Source organism: Triticum aestivum, chromosome 4D, assembly GCF_018294505.1.
Source record: "Triticum aestivum cultivar Chinese Spring chromosome 4D, IWGSC CS RefSeq v2.1, whole genome shotgun sequence".
Lineage (NCBI taxonomy): Eukaryota > Viridiplantae > Streptophyta > Magnoliopsida > Poales > Poaceae > Triticum > Triticum aestivum.
Window position 1 is genome coordinate 289,269,174 of NC_057805.1, and position 13,246 is coordinate 289,282,419.

Here is a 13,246-nt window from a genome sequence, read left to right on the forward strand (position 1 = left end):
CATAGTGGACAGGGACGACGTGATACTCGACAAAAGATCCAAGTCCACCTCCTTTAAACAAGCGGATGAAATAGTCAAATTCCAAGTCCATCCAACGGACCCTACAAAAACAGCATCCATCGGGGCACAGTTAAACCCCACAGTAGACGCTGCACTACGGGAGTTCTTGCGTGAGAATTGGGACATCTTCGCCTGGCATCCTTCAGACATGCCAGGAATCCCACGCAGGCTAGCCGAGCATAGCCTTAACATCCTAAAGGGATTCAAGCCGGTCAAGCAAACTCTTCGGCGCTTCTCTGAGCCTAAGCGACAAGCCATGGGAGAGGAGCTAGCCAAGTTACTAGAGGCCGGATTCATTCGATAAATAAAACATCCGGACTGGCTAGCAAACCTGGTGATGGTACCAAAGAAGGACAAATCCTGGCGCCTATGCGTCGACTTCAAGGACCTTAATAAGGCTTGCCCAAAGGATCCCTCCCCCTCCCTCGCATCGATCAAATTATCGACGCTACCGCAGGACACGACTCATTGTGTTTCCTCGACGCATACTCTGGATACCATCAAATTAAGATGGCGGAGTCCGATCAAGCCGCAACGGCATTTATCACTCCATACGGCCCCTTCTGTTTTAACACCATGCCTTTCGGGCTCAAAAACAACGGTGCAACCTATCAACGCATGATTCAGACATGCTTGGAGACACAGCTTGGCAAAACAATGGAGGCATACGTAGACGATGTGGTCATTAAAACCAGACACGTCGAATCCTTAATAGATGACTTTAGGCTCACGTTCGACAATCTCCGAACATATGACATTAAGCTCAACCCGGAAAAATGCGTCTTCAGCGTGCCCGCCGGAAAGCTCTTAGGCTTCATCGTCTCCAACAGAGGAATCGAAGCAAATCCGGCTAAAATCCGAGCTCTGTCATAGTTGGCCATCCCAACAGACCTCAAGCAAATCCAGAAACTAACGGGATGCGTGGCTGCCTTAAGCCGCTTCATCTCCCGATTAGGAGAAAAGGCACTGCCTCTTTATCGCCTTCTGCGACGCACCGAACACTTCGAGTGGACGGATGCGGCCACGGCCGGATTAGAAGAAATAAAAGCCGTTTTGGCCACAAACCCAATCTTGGCCGCACCTAACATCGGCGAACCAATGCTGCTATATATAGCGGCAACACACCGAGTTGTAAGCGCAGTGCTCGTCGTCGAACAAGAGATGGACGGACATAAGTTCCCGCTTCAAAAGCTGGTATACTATGTATCCACTGTCCTCACTCCATGCAAATCACGGTACCCACATTATCAAAAGATAGCATATGCGGTCTTCATGGCATCCCGGAAACTACGACACTACTTTCAAGAGTGTTCAATTACGGTGGCCTCCGAAGTGCCACTCAACGACATAATAAACAACCACGAGGCCACGGGCCGTATTGCAAAATGGGCGATTGGCTCCTCACGTTCGACATAATATACAAAGTGGCGAGCCATTAAGTCACAAGTACTGGCTGATTTCGTTGCCGAATGGACAGAAGCCGAACTCCCTAAAGAGTACGACACGTACTCCAATTGGATTATGCACTTTCACGGCTCTAAACTGCTGGCTGCTCTGGGGGCTGGCTGTTGTGAATCGTAGCATAATTTTAAAATTTTCCTACGCTCACCAAGATGCATCTATGGAGTATACTAGCAACAAGGGGAAAGGAGTGCATCTACATACCCTTGTAGATCGCGAGCGGAAGCGTTCCAATGAACGTTGATGACGGAGTCGTACTCGCCGTTATTGAAATCACCGATGACCGAGTGCCGAACGGACGGCACCTCCGCGTTCAACACACGTACGGTGCAGCGACGTCTCCTCCTTCTTGATCCAGCAAGGGGGAAGGAGAGGTTGATGGAGATCCAGCAGCACGACGGCGTGGTGGTGGATGTAGCGGGATCTCGGCAGGGCTTTGCGAGCTTCTGCGAGAGGGAGAGGTGTAGCAGGGGAGGAGGGAGGCGCCCAAGGCTGTAATACTACTACCATCCCTCCCCCCCTTTATATAGGCCCCCTGGGAGGGGGGCGCCGGCCAGAACCCATCTGGATGGGGGGGCGGCGGCCAGGGGGGTAACTTACCCCCCAAGTCAAGTGGGGCGCCCCCCCACCCTAGGGTTTCCAACCCTAGGCGCAGGGGGGAGGCCCATGGGGGGCGCCCCAGCCCACTATGGGCTGGTTCCCTTCCCACTTCAGCCCATGGGGCCCTCCGGGACAGGTGGCCCCACCCGATGGACCCCCGGGACCCTTCCGGTGGTCCCGGTACAATACCGATAACCCCCGAAACTTTCCCGGTGGCCGAAACTGGACTTCCTATATATAATTCTTCACCTCCGGACCATTCCGGAACTCCTCGTGACGTCCGGGACTCCGAACAGCTTTCAGGTTTCCGCATACTCATATCTCTACAACCCTAGCGTCACCGAACCTTAAGTATGTAGACCCTACGGGTTCGGGAGACATGCAGACATGACCGAGACGCCTCTCTGGTCAATAACCAACAGCGGGATCTGGATACCCATGTTGGCTCCCACATGTTCCACGATGATCTCATCGGATGAACCACGATGTCGAGGATTCAATCAATCCCATATACAATTCACTTTGTCAATCGGTATGTTACTTGCCCGAGATTCGATCGTCGGTATCCCAATACCTTGTTCAATCTCGTTACCGTTAAGTCTCTTTACTCGTACCGCAATGCATGATCCCGTGACTAACGCCTTAGTCACATTGAGCTCATTATGATGATGCATTACCGAGTGGGCCCAGAGATACCTCTCCGTCACATGGAGTGACAAATCCCAGTCTCGATCCGTGCCAACCCAACAGATACTTTCAGAGATACCCGTAGTGCACCTTTATAGTCACCCAGTTACGTTGTGACGTTTGGCACACCCAAAGCACTCCTACGGTATCCAGGAGTTGCACGATCTCATGGTCTAAGGAAAAGATAGTTGACATTGGAAAAGCTCTAGCAAACGAAACTACACGATCTTTTATGCTATGCTTAGGATTGGGTCTTGTCCATCACATCATTCTCCTAATGATGTGATCCCGTTATCAATGACATCCAATGTCCATAGTCAGGAAACCATGACTATCTGTTGATCAACGAGCTAGTCAACTAGAGGCTTACTAGGGACACGTTGTGGTCTATGTATTCACACATGTATTACGATTTCCGGATAACACAATTATAGCATGAACAATAGACAATTATCATGAACAAAGAAATATAATAATAACCATTTATTATTGCCTCTAGGGCATATTTCCAACAGTCTCCCACTTACACTAGAGTCAATAATCTAGTTACATTGTGATGAATCGAACACCCATTGCGTCCTGGTGTTGATCATGTTTTGCCCTAGGGAGAGGTTTAGTCAACGGATCTGCTACATTCAGGTCCGTATGTACTTTACAAATATCTATGTCTCCATTTTGAACACTTTCACGAATAGAGTTGAAGCGACGCTTGATATGCCTGGTCTTCCTGTGAAACCTGGGCTCCTTGGCAAGGGCAATAGCTCCAGTGTTGTCACAGAAGAGAGTCATCGGGCCCAACGCATTGGGAATCACCCCCAGGTCGGTAATGAACTCCTTCATCCAGACTGCTTCCTGTGCTGCCTCCGAGGCTGCCACGTACTCCGCTTCACATGTAGATCCCGCCACGATGCTTTGCTTGCAACTGCACCAGCTTACTGCTCCTCCATTCAAAATATACACGTATCCGGTTTGTGACTTCGAGTCATCCAGATCTATGTTGAACCTAGCGTCGACGTAACCCTTTACGACGAGCTCTTCATCACCTCCATAAACGAGAAACATGTCCTTAGTCCTCTTCAGGTACTTCAGGATATTCTTGACCGCTGTCCAGTGTTCCATGCCGGGATTACTTTGGTACCTTCCTACCAAACTTACGGCAAGGTTTACATCAGGTCTGGTACACAGCATGGCATACATAATAGACCCTATGGACGAGGCATAGGGGATGACACTCATCTTTTCTCTATCTTCTGCCGTGGTCAGGCATTGAGCCGTGCTCAATTGCACACCTTGCAATACAGGCAATAACCCCTTCTTGGACTGATCCATATTGAACTTCTTCAATATCTTGTCAAGGTATGTACTCTGTGAAAGACCAATGAGGCGTCTTGATCTATCTCTATAAATCTTGATGCCTAATATATAAGAAGCTTCTCCAAGGTCCTTCATTGAAAAACACTTATTCAAATAGGCCTTTATACTTTCCAAGAATTCTATATCATTTCCCATCAATAGTATGTCATCCACATATAATATGAGAAATGCTACAGAGCTCCCACTCACTTTCTTGTAACCACAGGCTTCTCCATAAGTCTGTGTAAACCCAAACGCTTTGATCATCTCATCAAAGCGAATGTTCCAACTCCGAGATGCTTGCACCAGCCCATAGATTGAGCGCTGGAGCATGCATACTTTGTTAGCATTCTTAGGATCGACAAAACCTTCCAGCTGCATCATATACAACTCTTCCTTAAGGGAGCCGTTAAGGAATGCCGTTTTGACGTCCATCTGCCATATCTCATAATCATAGTATGCGGCAATTGCTAACATGATTCGGACGGACTTCAGCTTCGCTACGGGTGAGAAAGTCTCATCGTAGTCAACCCCTTGAACTTGTCGATAACCCTTAGCGACAAGTCAAGCCTTATAGATGGTCACATTACCATCCGCGTATGTCTTCTTCTTAAAGATCCATTTGTTTTCTATGGCTCGCCGATCATCGGGCAAGTTAGTCAAAGTCCATACTTCGTTTTCATACATGGATCCTATCTCGGATTTCATGGCTTCCAGCCATTTGTCAGAATCCGGGCCCGCCATCGCTTCTTCATAGTTCGAAGGTTCACGGTTGTCTAACAACATGATTTCCATGACAGGGTTGCCGTACCACTCTGGTGCGGAACGTGTCCTTGTGGACCTACGAAGGTCAGTAGTAACTTGATCCGAAGCTTCATGATCATCATCATTAACTTCCTCCCCAGTCGGTGTAGGCACCACAGGAACATTTTCCCGCGCTGCGCTACTATCACCTCATCAAGTTCCACTTTCCTCCCACTCAATTCTTTCGAGAGAAACTCCTTCTCCAGAAAGGACCCGTTCTTGGCAACGAAGATCTTGCCTTCGGATCTGAGGTAGAAGGTATACCCAATAGTTTCCTTAGGGTATCCTATGAAGACGCATTTCTCCGACTTGGGTTCGAGCTTTTCAGGTTGAAGTTTCTTGACATAAGCATCGCATCCCCAGACTTTTAGAAACGACAGCTTAGGTTTCTTCCCAAACCATAATTCATACGGTGTCGTCTCAATGGATTTCGACGGAGCCCTATTTAAAGTGAATGCGGCTGTCTCTAAAGCATAGCCCCAAAATGAGAGCGGTAAATTGGTAAGAGACATCATAGATCGCACCATATCTAATAGAGTGCGATTACGACGTTCGGACACACCGTTTCGCTGAGGTGTTCCAGGCGGCGTGAGTTGTGAAACGATTCCACATTTCCTTAAGTGCGCACCAAATTCGTGACTTAAATATTCTCCACCACGATCTGATCGTAAGAATTTTATTTTCCTGTCATGTTGATTCTCAACCTCACTCTGAAATTCCTTGAACTTTTCAAAGGTTTCAGACTTGTGTTTCATTAGGTAGACATACCCATATCTACTTAAATCATCAGTGAGAGTGAGAACATAACGATATCCTCCGCGAGCCTCAACACTCATTGGACCGCACACATCGGTATGTATGATTTCCAATAATTTGGTTGCTCGCTCCATTGTTCCGGAGAACGGAGACTTGGTCATCTTACCCATGAGGCATGGTTTGCACGTGTCAAATGATTCGTAATCAAGAGACTCCAAAAGTCCATCTGCATGGAGCTTCTTCATGCGCTTGACACCAATGTGACCAAGGCGGCAGTGCCACAAGTATGTGGGACTATCGTTATCAACTTTACATCTTTTGGTATTCACACTATGAACATGTGTAACATCACGTTCGAGATTCGTCAAGAATAAACCATTGACCAGTGGGGCATGACCATAAAATATATCTCTCAAATAAATAGAACAACCATTATTCTCGGATTTAAATGAGTAGCCATCTCGAGTTAAACGAGATCCAGATACAATGTTCATGCTCAAAGCTGGCACTAAATAACAATTATTGAGGTTTAAAACTAATCCCGTAGGGAGATGCAGAGGTAGCGTGCCGACGGCGATCACATCGACCTTGGAACCATTCCCGACGCGCATCGTCACCTCGTCCTTTGCCAGTCTCTGTTTATTCCGTAGTTCCTGTTTTGAGTTACAAATATGAGCAACCGCACCGGTATCAAATACCCAGGAGCTACTACGAGTACTGGTAAGGTACACATCAATTACATGTATATCACATATACCTTTGGTGTTGCCGGCTTCTTGTCCGTTAAGTATTTGGGGCAGTTCCGCTTCCAGTGACCACTTCCCTTGCAATAAAAGCACTCAGTTTCAGGCTTGGGTCCATTCTTTGACTTCTTCCCAGTAACAGGCTTACCGGGCACGGCAACTCCCTTGCCGTCCTTCTTGAAGTTCTTCTTACCCTTGCCCTTCTTGAACTTAGTGGTTTTATTCACCATCAACACTTGATGTTCTTTTCTGATCTCCACCTCCGCTGATTTCAGCATTGAATATACCTCGCGAATGGTCTTTTCCATCCCCTGCATATTGAAGTTCATCACAAAGCTCTTGTAGCTTGGTGGAAGCGACTGAAGGATTCTGTCAATGACCGCATCATCCGGGAGATTAACTCCCAGCTGAGACAAGCGGTTGTGCAACCCAGACATTCTGAGTATGTGCTCACTAACAGAACTATTCTCCACCATTTTACAGCTGAAGAACTTGTCGGAGACATCATATCTCTCGACCCGGGCATGAGCTTGGAAAACCATTTTCAGCTCCTCGAACATCTCATATGCTCCATGTTTCTAAAAACTCTTTTGGAGACCCGGTTCTAGGTTGTAAAGCATGCCGCACTGAACGAGGGAGTAATTATCAGCACGCTGCTGCCAAGCGTTCATAACGTCTTGGTTCTCTGGGATTGGTGCTTCACCTAGCGGTGCTTCTAAGACATAATCTTTCTTGTCTGCTATGAGGATGATCCTCAGGTTCCGGACCCAGTCCATATAGTTGCTGCCATCATCTTTCAGCTTGGTTTTCTCTAGGAACGCGTTGAAATTGAGGACAACGTGGGCCATTTGATCTACAAGACATAGTGTAAAGATTTTAGACTAAGTTCATGATAATTAAGTCCATCTAATCAAATTCCTCAATGAACTCCCACTTAGATAGACATCCCTCTAGTCATCTAAGTGAAACATGATCCGAGTTAACTAGGCCGTGTCCGATCATCACGTGAGACGGACTAGTCAAGATCGGTGAACATCTCCATGTTGATCGTATCTTCTATACGACTCATGCTCGACCTTTCGGTCCTCCGTGTTCCGAGGCCATGTCTGTACATGCTAGGCTCGTCAAGTCAACCTAAGTGTATTGCGTGTGTTCCGAGGCCATGTCTGTACATGCTAGGCTCGTCAACACCCGTTGTATTCGAACATTAGAATCTATCACACCCGATCATCACGTGGTGCTTCGAAACAACGAACCTTCGCAACGGTGCACAGTTAGGGGGAACACTTTTCTTGAAATTATCATAAGGTATCATCTTACTTACTACCGTCGTTCTAAGCAAATAAGATGCAAAAACATGATAAACATCACATGCAATCAAATAGTGACATGATATGGCCAATATCATTATGCTCCTTTGATCTCCATCTTCGGGGCACCATGATCATCTTCGTCACCGGCATGACACCATGATCTCCATCATCATGATCTCCATCATTGTGTCTTCATGAAGTCGTCAGGCCAACGATTACTTCTACTTCTATGGCTAACGCGTTTAGCAACAAAGTAATGTAATTTACATGGCGTTATTCAATGACACGCGGGTCATACAAAATAATAAAGACAACTCCTATGGCTCCTGCCGGTTGTCATACTCATCGACATGCAAGTCGTGATTCCTATTACAAGAATATGATCAATCTCATACATCACATATATCATTCATCACATCTTCTGGCCATATCACATCACATAGCACTTGCTGCAAAAACAAGTTAGACGTCCTCTAATTGTTGTTGCAAGTTTTTACGTGGTTTGTAGGTTTCTAGCAAGAACATTTCTTACCTACGTATGACCACAATGTGATTTGCCAATTTCTATTTACCCTTCATAAGGACCCTTTTCATCGAATCCGTTCCGACTAAAGTAGGAGAGACAGACACCCGCTAGCCACTTTATGCAACTAGTGCATGTCAGTCGGTGGAACCTATCTCACGTAAGGGTACGTGTAAGGTCGGTCCGGGCCGCTTCATCCCACAATGCCGCCGAAACAAGATAAGACTAGTAGCGGCAAGAAGAATTGGCAACATCAACGCCCACAACTGCTTTGTGTTCTACTCGTGCATAGTAACTACGCATAGGCCTGGCTCATGATGCCACTGTTGTGAATCGTAGCATAATTTTAAAATTTTCCTACGCTCACCAAGATGCATCTATGGAGTATACTAGCAATGAGGGGAAAGGAGTGCATCTACATACCCTTGTAGATCGCGAGCGGAAGCGTTCCAATGAACGTTGATGACGGAGTCGTACTCGCCGTGATTCAAATCACCGATGACCGAGTGCCGAACGGACGGCACCTCCGCGTTCAACACACGTACGGTGCAGCGACGTCTCCTCCTTCTTGATCCAACAAGGGGGAAGGAGAGGTTGATGGAGATCCAGCAGCACGACGGCGTGGTGGTGGATGTAGCGGGATCTCGGAAGGGCTTCGCCGAGCTTCTGCGAGAGGGAGTGGTGTAGCAGGGGAGGAGGGAGGCGCCCAAGGCTGTAATACTACTGCCCTCCCTCCCCCCTTTATATAGGCCCCCTGGGAGGGGGGGCACCGGCCAGAACCCATCTGGATGGGGGGGGGCGGCGGCCAGGGGGGTAACTTACCCCCCAAGTAATGTGGGGCGCCCCCCACCCTAGGGTTTCCAACCCTAGGCGCAGGGGGGGCGCAGGGGGGCGCCCCAGCCCACTATGGGCTGGTTCCCTTCCCACTTCAGCCCATGGGGCCCTCCGGGACAGGTGGCCCCACCCGGTGGACCCCCGGGACCCTTCCGGTGGTCCCGGTACAATACCGATAACCCCCGAAACTTTCCCGGTGGCCGAAACTGGACTTCCTATATATAATTCTTCACCTCCGGACCATTCCGGAACTCCTCGTGACGTCCGGGATCTCATCTGGGACTCCGAACAACTTTCGGGTTTCCGCATACTCATATCTCTACAACCCTAGCATCACCGAACCTTAAGTGTGTAGACCCTACGGGTTCGGGAGACATGCAGACATGACCGAGACGCCTCTCCGGTCAATAACCAACAGCGGGATCTGGATACCCATGTTGGCTCCCACATTTTCCACGATGATCTCATCGGATGAACCACGATGTCAAGGATTCAATCAATCCCGTATGCAATTCCCTTTGTCAATCGGTATGTTACTTGCCCGAGATTCGATCGTCGGTATCCCAATACCTTGTTCAATCTCGTTACCGGCATGTCTCTTTACCCGTACCGCAATGCATGATCCCGTGACTAACGCCTTAGTCACATTGAGCTCATTATGATGATGCATTACCGAGTGGGCCCAGAGATACCTCTCCGTCACATGGAGTGACAAATCCCAGTCTCGATCCGTGCCAACCCAACAGACACTTTCGGAGATACCCGTAGTGCACCTTTATAGTCACCCAGTTACGTTGTGACGTTTGGCACACCCAAAGCACTCCTACGGTATCCGGGAGTTGCACGATCTCATGGTCTAAGGAAAAGATACTTGACATTGGAAAAGCTCTAGCAAACGAAACTACACGATCTTTTATGCTATGCTTAGGATTGGGTCTTGTCCATCACATCATTCTCCTAATGATGTGATCCCGTTATCAATGACATCCAATGTCCATAGTCAGGAAACCATGACTATCTGTTGATCAACGAGCTAGTCAACTAGAGGCTTACTAGGGACACGTTGTGGTCTATGTATTCACACATGTATTATGATTTCCGGATAACACAATTATAGCATGAACAATAGACAATTATCATGAACAAAGAAATATAATAATAACCATTTATTATTGCGTCTAGGGCATATTTCCAACACTGGCGTTGTCCTGACATCCCCACCGGAGATACAGTCCAATACGTACTCCAAATACTATACACAGACTCCAACAACGCAGCAGAATATGAGGCCTTATTACATGGTCTCCGGATGGCTGTCTCCATTGGCATTCAACGCCTGGTGGTGCGTGGGGACTCGAACCTCGCAATATCTCATATAAATGGAGACTTCGACGCCAAGGATCCAAAAATGGCGGCTTATCGCAATGCCGTCCTCAAAATGTCAACTCGGTTTGAGGGGCTTGAATTCCACCATGTGGCCTGGGAAAACAATCAGGCGGCGGATATCCTCGCCCGCATCGGCGTTAAGCGCGACCCTGTCCCACCTAATATCTTCTTGGAAAGGCTGTTTAAGCCATCCGTGGTATGGGAAGGGGAGACCGGAAACAATCCGGACCCGGCCACAACAACAGATACCGAACACTCTGACATAATCGGAGGCTCTGCCACCGAAATAACACCTTCCGCCCACGTAATAATGGCTGCATCGCCCCGTGGACAGAACGATTCCTGGCCTACCTAACTAGGCAGGAACTACCTGAGGACCCAAACGAGGCGCGCTGCATTGTGCGGCGGTCTAAAGCCTACAAGGTCCATGAGGGAGAGCTTTATAAGAAAAGCGCTACCGGAGTCCTTCAAAGGTGCATCTCCGAAGAGGAAGGGCGGCAGCTTTTGGCAGAAATTCATGCTGGACTTGGCGGCCACCACGCCACAGCTCGGGCCCTTGTAAGCAAGGCCTTCCGTACAGGTTTCTACTGGCCGACGGCCCGAGCAGACGCACGTGACCTCGTTCAACGTTGCGTCGGTTGCCAGCTTTTTACAAACCAAAGCCATATGCCGCCTATCGCTCTGGGAGCTTGATATGGTCGGACCCCTCAAAGGAGGAAGCCATAAGAAAAAATACTTATTGGTCATGGTGAATAAATTCACCAAATGGATAGAAGCCAAACCAGTTAAAATGGCCAAATCCGGACCAGTGATAGACTTCATGTCCGGGGTTGTACACCGTTATGGCGTCCCCCACAGCATCATCACTGATAACGGCTGGAACTTTGCAGCCGACGAGGTAAAACTCTGGTGCAGCAACATGGGCATCAAGCTCGATTATTCTTCTGTCTATCACCCGCAAACTAACGGTCTTATCATGAGCGGCATTAAACCCAGATTAGTGCGATCCTTGAAGGAATCCGATACGCACTGGGTAGAGGAGCTCGACTGCGTACTATGGGGGCTGCGGACCACGCCGAATCGCACTACCGGATACACACCATTTTTATGGTATACGGCACAGAGGCGGTACTGCCCTGCGACACAATTCATGACTCACATTGAGTGCGCATGTATGAAGAGAAAGAAGGCGAGCTTGATCGGCAGGACAGTTTGGACGCCCTGGAGGAGGAGCGTGACGTGGCAAAAGCCCGTTCCGCATTCTATCAGCAACAGGCTCGAAGGTATCAAAGCAGAGAAGTACGGGCCAAAACTTATAATGTTGGCGAACTCATTCTACACCTACCGGAGAAGAAAAAGAACAAGCTCAAGCCCAAATGGGAAGGTCCCTTCGCTATCGACCAAGTTCTGACCGGTGGAGCGTACCGTCTGCGGGATGCATCGGACAATCGACTCGAGCCAAACCCATGGAACGCAGCCAGACTCCGAAGGTTCTACGCCTATTGCCGGACTCGGTATTCGTCTCCTTACCTCTGTCAATTTTTTATATATGCGTTATCTGTGTTTTCTTTCTTTCTTTCTTCCCCTTTTTTCTTCAAGGCCTTAAAAGGCTAAAATGTGTCTTGACTACACAATCTTGACGCGCTGGCTGCGCTCATGATACCCGGGGGCTTCTTATACAGAAGCTTAATATTGCTACGTTCCGGGCTCTAGGCCCCAAACATGTGTTACTTTTCACATATACCTTTTTTTGCCATTATATGCATCGATATGACTTAAGTTTTGGCCAAGCTGGGTTGCCTGGCTCTTGTCTTTATGCCCTACGTTCCTGTTAATTCGGCTAGGGCATAAGGGGAGCACCTCTGCGATTTTTACTGCCGGGTCAGCCGGATGTGTACCTCAGACTGGGTGAAGCCAAAAGCTAGCGTTCTTAAGGTAATATTCAGTCGGTGAACAAAAGACGATTTCTATTCATTGTACTACATGCCCCCAAAAGTTTATATCCTGCGTCTCTTTTCGCAGTCCGGACATGCACATTAATGCATGCATACCCAGGGAAAGGAACCCTTAACGGAACTATTCTCCCTGGAAGATGTTTCTTACTATCCATGTAATATAAAATAGCTAGTTGGGTACTTGTCTGTTCACGCACTTATGACCCCTACGCCTGGTTTCCATGCATATCCCGGTTTTTACATAACTGAGCGGGTATTCGGATACACTCCGGACTGTCGGGTCCGGAGGTTGAAGCGAAAGGGTCCGCCATCACAAATGATTTACAATCCGGCTAGGGACAATATATGTCACTTGAAGTATATAGTCACTTAGACTGACTAAATTCTTCTTCTATACCATCCAACAGGCTGTCTAGCCTACAGTCCTGTTGAGAATACTTTGCGGCTAATTCTACCTGTTCATAAACCAAACTGACAGGGATCTCTTTCCCGTCAAGCCCCACAGGTCCGACCTCAGCCATGTGGTTCGGGTCAGCCTTGGTATATCGCGTCTTCACCATGGCCCAGGCCTCCCTTGCACCTTGTCGGCAGGCCGATATCTTCCATAATCAGAAGCGCTGCCGCGCTCCCTTGAGCTTTTCTACAAGCTCTCTCACGCCTCCTGGCAGGGAGGCGGACGGCCACAAGGCTTGGGCAATGCCCTGCATCACCTGCCGCACTTGTTCGTGCAGTTGAGAGAGCTCTGGCAGAAGATCGCCCGTAGACCCGGGC